The 11,730-nt window shown below is 49.2% G+C and overlaps 1 long non-coding RNA gene across 1 annotated transcript in view; it reads right to left on the bottom strand.

Annotated features, from left to right (window-relative positions):
- The window catches only part of LOC137532162 (uncharacterized), a 243,484-nt gene that overhangs the window by 96,501 nt on the left and 135,253 nt on the right, over nt 1-11,730 (bottom strand). The gene's annotated exons all lie outside the window — the stretch shown is intronic.

Here is an 11,730-nt window from a genome sequence, read left to right as displayed (position 1 = left end):
GCAATCTGCATAGATTTTGTGTTCATTTTACATGCAAGCCAGAATTGACTTCTCATTGGCCGTGTCTACTTCTAGATATATATATATATATATATATATATATATATATATATATATATATATATATATAATAACTAGAAGTAGACACGGCCAATGAGAAGTCAATTCTGGCTTGCATGTAAAATGAACACAAAATCTATGCAGATTGCAACCAGCAAATTGAGTTCTGTCAAGTTTGATCGGCCCAATTCCGAGCTGCATACAATTTGCATTAAAATGCATGCAAGCCAGAAAAATTTGCATCTCACCAATCCCCCCCCCCCCATCCATATATATATATATATATATATATATATATATATAACTAAGTGCCTCAACCTTCGAGCAAGAAGTACTTTGCATGAGAAAACTTATGCGCGCTCAAACACCAAGTTTAAGGCCTCTTTTCCACGGACTGTTGAGCTGTGTGCTCAGCAAGCAGTTACCGGGTGGCAGCAGCGAGCAGTTGTAAGAGTTTGAGAGGCATTTTACTGCCTATCAACTGTCCATGGAAAAGAGGCCTACCCTAGCAAATCTGGCTTTGCAAATCTGGCTTAATTGGCTATTCATGAGGCAATACTCATGCAAATTTGCTTTTGCATGCCAAACTATGCAGGGTCAAAAAACCAATACCGCAAAGCGGTCGCCCTGCTACATGCCAGTGATGAGCGAAAATGCAAAAATTTGTTTCAACAAATTTTTACTGAATTTTCGTCAATTTCGTTTTGACAGGCAAATTTTCCATCTAATTTTTTCACGTTAATTTTCGCCTAATGCCAGTCATCTTCACGTTACTTGCGTATTATTGCTGACATTTTCCGCATAAGGGCATTAGCGTCCGCATTCAGAGAAGTTTCTTGCGCATTATTGCGGACATTTTTCCGTATAGACGTCCGCATAGACTGAATTTCCATGCGGATTATTGTGGACATTTTTCCACATAAGGGCATAAGCATCCGCATACAATGAATTTTTGATGCTGGTCGAAAACGCAAATATTTCTGAAGATTTTTGTGAAAATTCGCCAAAAATGAAAATGGGATTTTCGATGCGAAACTGCTACATGCTACATTAGCACTATCCAGGAGTGCCACAGGGAGGATTCCCAATGCCCCTTTTTATACAACCGGGGGGACCGCGGGTCCCAGGCTCTCTCACTACCTGGGAACCACAGCGGCACCCGGAGGGGGAGGCTAGGTGGTGCAGGCGACCCCCTCCCCCTCCCCCCCCCCCCCCCCCCCCCCCCCCCCCCAAGCGTGGCCAGCGCCGGTAGAGCCGTCTGCACCCACCTCCCAATATTAGAAACGGGCACTTACCTTAACGTCCATTGCGTTCTGCTACATGCGCATTAACTTGGGGGCACCACATGAGAAAGGAGTGAAGCATGGGTCACCCCGAGCTTTAGAGCTCAGGGCTGGCTCACATACAACACTCCGGGGGGGGGGGGGGGGAAGACGAGCACAGACAACTCACTCCAGGGCTCACACCGCCGGAGCAAGCCATCCACCACCTGCCTCCAAAGGATACAAACTGCAAAAAAATGCTTTCCATGAGAAAATTAATGCGCATGTAGCAGAACGCAATGGACGTTAAGGTAAGTGCCTGTTTTCAATGTTGGGAGGTGGGTGCGGACGGCTTTCCCTGGCGCTGGCCACACTTGGGGCGGGGGGTGGGCGGCTGCGCCACCCAGCCTTCCCCCTCCGGGGTGCCGCTGTGGTTCCCAGGCAGTGAGAGAGCCTGGGACCCTGCGGTCCCCCCGGTTGTATAAAAAGGGGGGCATTGGGAATCCTCCCCGTGGCGCTCCTGGATAGTGCTAATGTAGCATGAACTTATTCCCGCAGGGAGACCGCTTTGCAGTATTGGTTTTTTGACCCTGCATAGTTTGGCATGCGAAAGCAAATGCATATTTGCATGAGCATTGCCTCCATGAAGGCCTAGTGCACACCAAAAACCGCTAGCAGATCCACAAAATGCTAGCAGATTTTGAAACGCTTTTTCTTCCTTTTCTGCAGCGTTTCAGCTAGCGTTTTGTGTAGCGGTTTTGGTATAGTAGATTTCATGTATTGTTACAGTAAAGCTGTTACTGAACAGCTACTGTAACAAAACGCCTGGCAAACCGCTCTGAAGTGCCGTTTTTCAGAGCGGTTTGCGGTTTTCCTATACTTAACATTGAGGCAGAAACGCATCCGCAATCCAAAATCTGCAGCAGCCCGGGAGTATGCGTTTCTGCAAAACGCCTCCCGCTCTGGTGTGCACCAGCCCATTGAAATACATTACCCTAGCGGATCCACACCCGCAAGCAGATCGCAAACAGCAGTGGAAACGCTCCGGTGTGCACTAGGCCGAAAAGCCAATTAGGCCAGATTTGGAAAGCCAGAGTGCTTTCCAACTTGCTAGAGTTAAACTTGGTGTTTGAGCATGCATACATTTTCTAATGGAAAGCCTAAGGCCCCATACACACATCAGACTATAGTCTTTGGAAAATGAAAGATCACAGACCAATCTTACCACCCTTCATGTAGTATGAGAGCCATACTCTACACAGTCTATTCTATGGAACTGAACTCCACATCAGAAAAAAATCTTTGCAAGATGCTGCACACACAGATGCTATACAGACACAAAAGATCAGTATCTGCAAAAGGTCTGTTCCTGCCAAAAATCCATTCCTGCAAATTGCAATGATAGTCTATGAGATCGCGTACGTTAAAAAGGGGCGCTGGTAAAAAAGGGCGCCGGGTTTTTAACGATAAGCATGGATAACGTTTAAAAATGTATTGTACTGTATTTCATTTAAAATGTTTTTTAAAGTTATAAATCATTAAATAATGTGCATTAAATCGGCAATTGTAAAAACGTTAATCTTTCGTTTAAATACTGAAACGTATAATAACGTTTAAAAAAAAAAATTACTAAGTAACCCTCCCTGTACCTACCCCTAACCCCTAGACCCCCCTGTTGGTGCCTAAACCTAAGACCCCCCTGTTGGTGCCTAAACCTAAGACCCCCCTGTTGGTGCCTAAACCTAAGACCCCCCTGTTGGTGCCTAAACCTAAGACCCCCCCCCTGTTGGTGCCTAAACCTAAGACCCCCCTGTTGGTGCCTAAACCTAAGACCCCCCCCCTGTTAGTTTTTTCGTTTAAAAATGTTAAAAAAAAAAATTTGTACTGTTTTTCGTTTAAAAATAATGTTTAAAAAAAAATATTGTACTGTTTTTCGTTTAAAAATAAAATTTTAAAATGTATAAATCATTAAATAATGTGTAATCATGAGAAACAGTAATAAAACATTAAGTCTCCGGGCGCCGCTTTTAAAACGTTATTTTTCTCCGGCGCCCTTTTTTCCTATCGGGCGCCCATTAAACGATATTTATTATAGGAGTGAATGGCGGCGCCCGATTTGTCCACTAGCCTCAGGCGCCCGAATTTACTGTTCCCTATGAGATCTGCAGATCATCATACACACGATTTAACTGACATTCATCTGCAGATCAGATCCACCAGGATGGATTTTCAGATCTGCAGATGATTGCTTGATCTGCAGATGAATGTCAGTTAAATCATGTGTGTATGATGATCTGCAGATCTCATAGACTATCATTGCAATTTGCAGGAATGGATTTTTGGCAGGAACAGATCTTTTGCAGATACTGATCTTTTGTGTCTGTATAGCATCTGTGTGTGCAGCATCTTGCAAAGATTTTTTTTCTGATGTGGAGTTCAGTTCCGTAGAATAGACTGTGAAGGTATGGCTCGCATACTACATGAAGGGTGGTAAGATTGGTCTGTGATCTTTCATTTTCCAAAGACTATAGTCTGATGTGTGTATGAGCCTTAAAGGTGGGTAAACACATCAGAAAAAAGTCTTTGGAAAATGAAAGATCACAGACCAATGTTACCCCCTTCCATGTAGTATGAGAGCCATACCTACACAGTCTATTCTATTGAGCTGAACTCCCCATCAGTGGTGCTCAGCAGAGCTCGAATATTCGAGCTCTTTTCCAGCTATTCGAGCTCGGTATTCGAGCTCCGAATAGCTGTAGCTATTCGAATGGGCTATTCGCGTACACTCGAATAGCCCATTCACTATTCGAGCTATTCGAGCAAACGGCGCTATTCGAGCTCGGTACCGAGCTCGAATAGCGTCATAGCCCAGATTGATGTCCTTAGAGCCAATCAGAGGGCTCCCAGGCCCTCTGACGGCAGCCAATCACAGAGGGGGACCCTGGCCAGCCCCTACCCTATAAATAGCGGCCGCCATGTTACGTTTCTCCGTCCTTGCCTGAGACTTGCATAGAGAGAGAGTTGCTCCTTTGTGCTTTGGCTTAGCAAGAGCCTTATTGTGGTCATTTACCTAGCGTTTTTGCTCATATACACCTCCTATACACACCTATATTGTTGTTAGTTAGTTAGACATTGTATTTTAGTTAGTAGCTTTTGTGTTACATGGAGACAGGCCAGCTGCTGCAGGCTTACAGCTTTAGGCCTCAGGGCCTGCCTGTGTGGGCAGCTGTCCTCCTGTCCTCTGTTTATTTCTCTCTATTCTATACCAGTATTTCTGCTGTCCTTTACTACTGATTGTATTAGTATTGTAGTTATATACTGTAACTGTACTAGGACACTCACTGTCACTGTTCATAGGCTACTAGCTGCTCCTGCGTGTGTGCACTCACTGTCTGTGTACACACTACACACACTCTATTTCCAAGTTCTGATAACTGATTGATTATTGTAATTAAATATTGTAATTAGTTAGTTGTACTCACTGTTACTACTTACTGTACTAGGAGTCTAGGACACTCAGTCACTGTTCATAGGCTACTAGCTCCTGCGTGTGTGCACTCACTGTCTGTGTACACACTACACACACTCTATTTCTTTCTGATAACTGATTGATTATTGTAATTAGTTAGTTGTACTTACTGACTGTTACTTACTTACTGTACTAGGGACACTCACTCAGTCACTGTTCATAGGCTAGCTCCTGCGCGTGTTTGCGCGTGCGTGCACTCACTGTCTGTAGTGTACACACACTAAATTTACTTGTGATTACTACTGATTATTGTAACTGCTAGTTGTACTTCCTGACTGTTACTACTTACTGTACTAGGGACACTCACTCAGTCACCTCACCCACCAACCCACTCCATTAAAGTACCCCACTTTTCACCCGCCCTTTTAAAAAACTTTTGTCTATACGCCCAAAACATCGAAGATGTCTGGAAGTGGCAGCCAGCGCGGTTTGGGCAAGGGGAAGGGCAGCAAGGGAATCAGGAGGAGAGGGAGCAGCATTGTGGCAGGCCGCGGCCGCGCCACCATGCACAGTTCCGCAGCAGCAGCAGCGTCAGTGGCTAACATTACTCCCATAGCCACTGGCCGTGGACGCCTTGGGCGCTGCCCAGCAGGAGCATCTGCAACTCACGCTGCAGAGACGCAGCAGCGTGTAGCACCTGCTCCGATTTTCCTCCAGCCGGGTCGGAAACGTCCCATTGAGGAAAAGCATGCAGACACTGTGGTGCAACTCATGACGGAGGATGAGCAGCCCGCCATCAGCTCTGCATCTGAGGCCTCCACCCTCACCACCACCACCCCTGTTCGCAGCAGCCGCCCAGCAGGGTCTGGGGAGGAGGCCAGTTCACCGGCACTCGCCGACCTGTCATTCAGCAGTCTTTTGACCCCAGGCATCATGAGTAAATTGTCTGCTGTTGTTGGCGATCTTGAGGAGGAGATGCTGATGGGCACTTTGGGGGATGAGGGATTGGACAGCAAGACTGTGGCGACAGTCAAGCAGCCCATCCATGCATCAGGAGAGGAGTTTGGGGGGTCCTCATCCCAGCAGGACATGTTTCAGGAGGGGGAGGATGTTGATGACCCGGTGACAGACAGAGACTGGGTGCCACCACCTCCAGGGGATGTCGTCCTCAGCAGCTCTGAGGAGGAGGATGCTCTTGTGGGCCTTGCAAGGAGGCGCATCATTGCAAGCATTGGCAGCAGCAGTAGGCAGGTCCCACAGCCTGCTGGTGTCTCAGGCTCAGCAGCAGCAGCAGCATCTGCCAGTACCACCACCAGCCGCACCCAAGCCCCCCAAGCCCCACCCCCAACCACCACAGGGAGACAGGCAGCAGCGCTTCCATGCCGTAGGGGGATGTTTCTGTCACCAATCTGGCGCTTTTTCACCATGCCCACTGTGTACAGCAAGTACGCCACTTGCAACCACTGTCAGCGGAAGTTGAGCAGAGGTGCAGACCCCTTAAAGTTCTGCACCAGCTCGCTCATCAACCACCTTGCTGCAAAACATTTCCACCAGCATCAGGAGTTCCAGAGGCTGAAGGCATCTGGTGCTGGCAGTGGCACCACACCCATCACTGCACAGCCTTCAGCAGCAGCAGCAACAGCAGCCACCCGCCCTCCTGCTCCTCCAGCAGCACCAGCAGGAGTGCGGAAACGCACTGCTCCTCCCCCCTCTGCAACTCCTGCCGCCGACACTGAGGCCTGTTCTGGCAGCCAGTCCTCAGTGGCCTCCTCCGCTGTGTCTGCTGATTCCCGTGCCAGCAAAAGGCCACGCCAGAGCCTTTTGAGCGAGTCCTTCCAGGGGGTGGTTAGGGCTCTGCCTCCCAGCAGCCGTCGCGTGCGGCAGCTGAACGGCTTGCTGGCACGGGCCATGTGCTCCCAACTCCTGCCGTACACGCTCGTGCAGGAGGGGAGCGACATTCGTGCGCTGCTTGCTTGCGCAGCCCCAGACTGGCAGCTCCCCAGCAGACACTTTTTCTCCCGCAAGGCCATTCCTGCACTGCACCGCTTTGTGATGGCCAATGTGGAGCGAGGGCTGGAGCACGCGGTTGGTGAAAGGGTCCACGTCACCATGGACTCCTGGAGCAGCCGCTTCGGGACAGGCAGCTACCTGTCCTTCACTGTCCACTGGGTCAGCTTGGTGGAAGGGGGTGAGGATGGGAGAGCAGCAGCGGGCACAGCAGCAGCAGCAACACAGTGGGTGGTGCCACCCCGCAGGGTCAGGGGAACTGCAGCAGGTTCCTCCGATCCTCTGCCATCCTCCGGCACACCTGGCCAAACCCCCCGCCTCAGCAGCAGCGTGAAGGCCCGCCACTGCCAAGCGCTGCTGCACTTGGTCAGCCTTGGGAAGACCAAGCTGACGGCAACCCATGTGTTGGCCAAACTCCAGGAGCAGGAGAGGATTTGGCTGACCCCCAGAGGCCTCAGAGTCGGAGAGGTGGTGGCCGACAATGGGGCCAATCTGGTTGCCGCAATAGACAGGGGAAACCTGACCCACATCCCCTGTCTTGCCCACGTGCTGAACCTGGTAGTGCAGAAGTTCTTGCGCACCTACCAGGGGATGGGCGAACTGCTGGAAACGGCAAGGAACGTTGTGCGTCACTTCCGGCGCTCGGCTGCAGCCTGTGCGAGCCTGGAAGACGTGCAAAAGGAGCTGGATCTGCCACGCCATCGGCTGATCCTTGACGTTCCAACTCGCTGGAACTCCACCCTGGCGATGTTGGAGCGTCTGGTTGAACAGAAGCACGCTGTCAACCAGTACCTTGCCCTGGCCACTGTTTCCGCCGCTCAGAGAAGGGACAAGACCAGCAACATCCCGTCCATCGTCCCCGATGATGACTGGAGGCACATGCAGCAGGTGTGCTTAGTGCTGGCTCCCTTTCTGCAGGCCACTAACATGGTGAGCAGGGACCATGCTATGGTCTGCGAGTGGGTGCCCCTGGTTTGTCTGCTGAACAGGGCCCTCGATGCTTTGCTGGAACAGGGAGCGGCAGCCTTGGACCAGCAGGAGCGGCAAGCAGCTGCACAGTCCACCTCTGAGGGGGAGGAGGAGGAGGACTTGGTGGAGGTCCCTGACCTTGCTGCTGATGAGGGGGAGCAGCACAGTGCAGCTGAGTTGGTGCGGGGGTGGAGAGAGGATGAGGCTGACGAGGCAGAGGAGGAGGATGAGGACAGCAGCACTGCCGTCGATGTGCCAGCAGACGTGGCCCGCCTCTTCCCAATGGCAGCGCACATGCTGACGTGCCTGCGCAGAGACCCCAGGGTGATCCAGATGAAGCAGAGGGAGGACATCTGGATCAGCATGATGTTGGACCCACGCCTCAAGGGGAAGTTGAGCCAGTTCCTGCCGCCTGCAGGAGGAGACCCAGCGCAACAAATAAGGAGCTTGCAGCAGGCCCTTGTTGAGCGCTTGGAGGAAGCCTTCCCCCAGCCTTCCACCCCCACTGTCCAGCAGCCAGCACAGAGGCAGCAGCAGGTGCCTGCATCCAGCAGCAAGCGCCCCACAGACCTGCTGTCTCTCAGCCACGAGCTCTACAGGACTGTAGAGGCTCCGGCAGCAGTGACTAGAGAGGAGGTGCATGCAGCAGCATCCTCCACCGGTCACAGCCAGCGCCTGACCCGCATGGTGGCTGACTACATGGGGTCCTACAGCGGGCTTGACAGCGATGCCCCTGTTGATCCCATGGAGTATTGGGTCAAGCGCCTGGAGATCTGGAGCGAGCTGGCGCAGTACGCCCTGGAAGTGCTGTCCTGCCCCCCTTCCAGCGTGCTGTCCGAGCGCTGCTTCAATGCAGCTGGTGGTGTGGTCACCGAGAAACGCTCACGTCTGTCTCACAAGCCTGTGGACAGACTGACGTTTCTCAAGATGAACCAGGCGTGGGTGGAAGGCGAGTTCCTGGCCCCTGTTGTCGGCGAGAGGGGGACATGAACTGGCTAAGAACCATCGTTAATGTGCCTTACCACCCTTTACCACCTCCTGGCTCCTGCTCACTAAGCCAGCCTGGTTCACTTTGACTATTACGTCACCTGCAGCCACACATTTTACACCTACAGTGGGCTGCTGTGTACTGCCCTTCTGCTGTCTGTCTGTGTTTCCCACTGCCAGGGTACACAGATTTACCTTCTGCTGCCACTCTGCCACCAGCTATTACGTCAAACAATAGCTATATATCTGTGTAATTTGTTTTACAAACAAAACCAAAAAACCATAAAAAAAAAAAAAGGTTTAATTTTTCTGAGGTGCCCGGGTTGAAAACTGTGTTGTCCCAGTTGTGTATTGGACACGATGTGGGCTGCACGACCGCTGTCTGGGACCTCCTGTTGTGTTCATTTACGGCCTGGTATCACCGCTAGGTACCAGGGCTATTATGTCACGCTGCCTGCCTGCTGCCACACTCACACTACTCCTCCATTCCTCCTGCTGATGCTGCTGTCTGTCTGTGTTTCCCAACGCCAGGGTACACAGATTTACCTTCTGCTGCCACTCTGCCACCAGCTATTACGTCAAACAATAGCTGCTCACATTACTCCTCCATTCCTCCTGCTGCTGCTGCTGCTGTCTGTCTGTCTGTGTTTCCCAACGCCAGGGTACACAGATTTACCTTCTGCTGCCACTCTGCCACCAGCTATTACGTCAAAAAATAGCTATATCTGTCTGTGTAATTTGTTGTAAAAACAAAACTACAAAACCATAAAAAAAAAAAAAGGTTTAATTTTTCTGAGGTGCCCGGGTTGAAAACTGTGTTGTCCCAGTTGTGTATTGGACACAATGTGGGCTACACGACCGCTGTCTGGGACCTCCTGCCTGCTGTGTTTATTTACAGCCCTGGTATCACCGCTAGGTACCAGGGCTATTATGTCACGCTGCCTGCCTGCTGCCACACTCACACTACTCCTCCATTCCTCCTGCTGATGCTGCTGTCTGTCTGTGTTTCCCAACACCAGGGTACACAGATTTACCTTCTGCTGCCACTCTGCCACCAGCTATTATGTCAAACAATAGCTGCTCACATTACTCCTCCATTCCTCCTGCTGCTGCTGCTGCTGTCTGTCTGTCTGTGTTTCCCAACGCCAGGGTACACAGATTTACCTTCTGCTGCCACTCTGCCACCAGCTATTACATCAAAAAATAGCTATATCTGTCTGTGTAATTTGTTGTAAAAACAAAACTACAAAACCATAAAAAAAAAAAAAAAAAAGGTTTAATTTTTCTGAGGTGCCCGGGTTGAAAACTGTGTTGTCCCAGTTGTGTATTGGACACAATGTGGGCTACACGACCGCTGTCTGGGACCTCCTGCCTGCTGTGTTTATTTACAGCCCTGGTATCACCGCTAGGTACCAGGGCTATTATGTCACGCTGCCTGCCTCATTGACTGCCTGCTGCCACACACTCATCCTCCTCCTCCTGCTGCTGAATTTACCTCCTGCTGTCTGTGTGTTTCCACTGCCAGGGAGCACATACAATGGCGCTTCCAACATGCGTGCGCCACCAGCTATTTGTTACGCTCAAAAATAGCTGCATTTCTTTAAAAAAAAAAATTTGAAAAGAGAAATAAGTGAAGAAGAAGACGATATAGAAGAAGATGAAGAAGATGAAGAAGAAGATGAAGATGAAGAAGAAGAAGAAGAAGATGAAGAAGATGAAGATGAAGAAGAAGAAGATGAAGAAGAAGAAGATGAAGATGATGAAGAAGAAGAAGATGAAGAAGAAGATGAAGATGATGAAGAAGAAGAAGATGAAGAAGATGAAGATGAAGAAGAAGAAGATGATGAAGAAGAAGATGATGAAGAAGAAGAAGAAGATGAAGAAGATGAAGAAGAAGAAGATGAAGAAGATGAAGATGATGAAGAAGATGAAGAAGAAGAAGATGAAGAAGAAGAAGATGAAGAAGAAGATGAAGATGATGAAGAAGAAGAAGATGAAGAAGATGAAGAAGATGAAGATGAAGAAGATGAAGAAGAAGAAGATGATGAAGAAGAAGAAGATGAAGAAGAAGATGAAGAAGATGAAGAAGATGAAGAAGAAGAAGAAGATGAAGAAGTTGAAGATGAAGAAGATGAAGAAGAAGAAGAAGATGAAGAAGATGAAGAAGAAGAAGAAGATGAAGAAGTTGAAGATGAAGAAGATGAAGAAGAAGAAGAAGAAGAAGATGAAGAAGAAGAAGATGAAGAAGAAGATGAAGATGATGAAGAAGAAGAAGATGAAGAAGATGAAGAAGATGAAGATGAAGAAGATGAAGAAGAAGAAGATGATGATGAAGAAGATGAAGAAGAAGAAGAAGAAGAAGACAATATAAAAGAAGAAGAAGATATAGAAGAAGAAGATATAGAAGAAGAAGATATAGAAGAAGAAGAAGATATAGAAGATAAAGAAGAAGAAGAAGAAGTATATACAGTACTGAACAAATTTCTGGACACAACTTCTCTTTTCAACTTTTTTTTTTTAAAGGAACATCCCCACATAATCACTTGCTGTTGTTACTTGGAAAAAAAGAGGTTTCTTGCATCATTCACCCTCAAAACAAGTGTTGGAAGCTATTTAAGGCCATTTCGAATAGTCAGCTCGAATAATGAGCTCGAATACCGACTCGAATAGTGAGCTCGAATTCCGAGGTCGAATCGAATAGTAAAAATTATTCGACTCGAATGCGGAAGAGGTGAGTGATCCCCGCCCGTTACCTCTTAATAGTAGCGGATACTCCTTAACTTTTTAAAGCTGGAGGGGAGTGGAGGTCGGGGGACCCAGGTAAGGGAGGGGAGGGTCCGTCTCCCCTCCCTGCCGCTAGGCCCAATACCCCCTTCCTTCCCGCTACCTCTCCAGCTAGGGGCCCCGAACAGCGCGGCCAAGCACCATGAGGTGCTCGGATGGGTTCGAGCCGAACATCGCATTATTCGGGGAATA

This window comes from Hyperolius riggenbachi, chromosome 9 (genome assembly GCF_040937935.1).
Source record: "Hyperolius riggenbachi isolate aHypRig1 chromosome 9, aHypRig1.pri, whole genome shotgun sequence".
Classification (NCBI taxonomy): domain Eukaryota; kingdom Metazoa; phylum Chordata; class Amphibia; order Anura; family Hyperoliidae; genus Hyperolius; species Hyperolius riggenbachi.
Note: the sequence above shows the minus strand (reverse complement) of the source record. Positions and strands in the feature narration are given on the sequence as shown.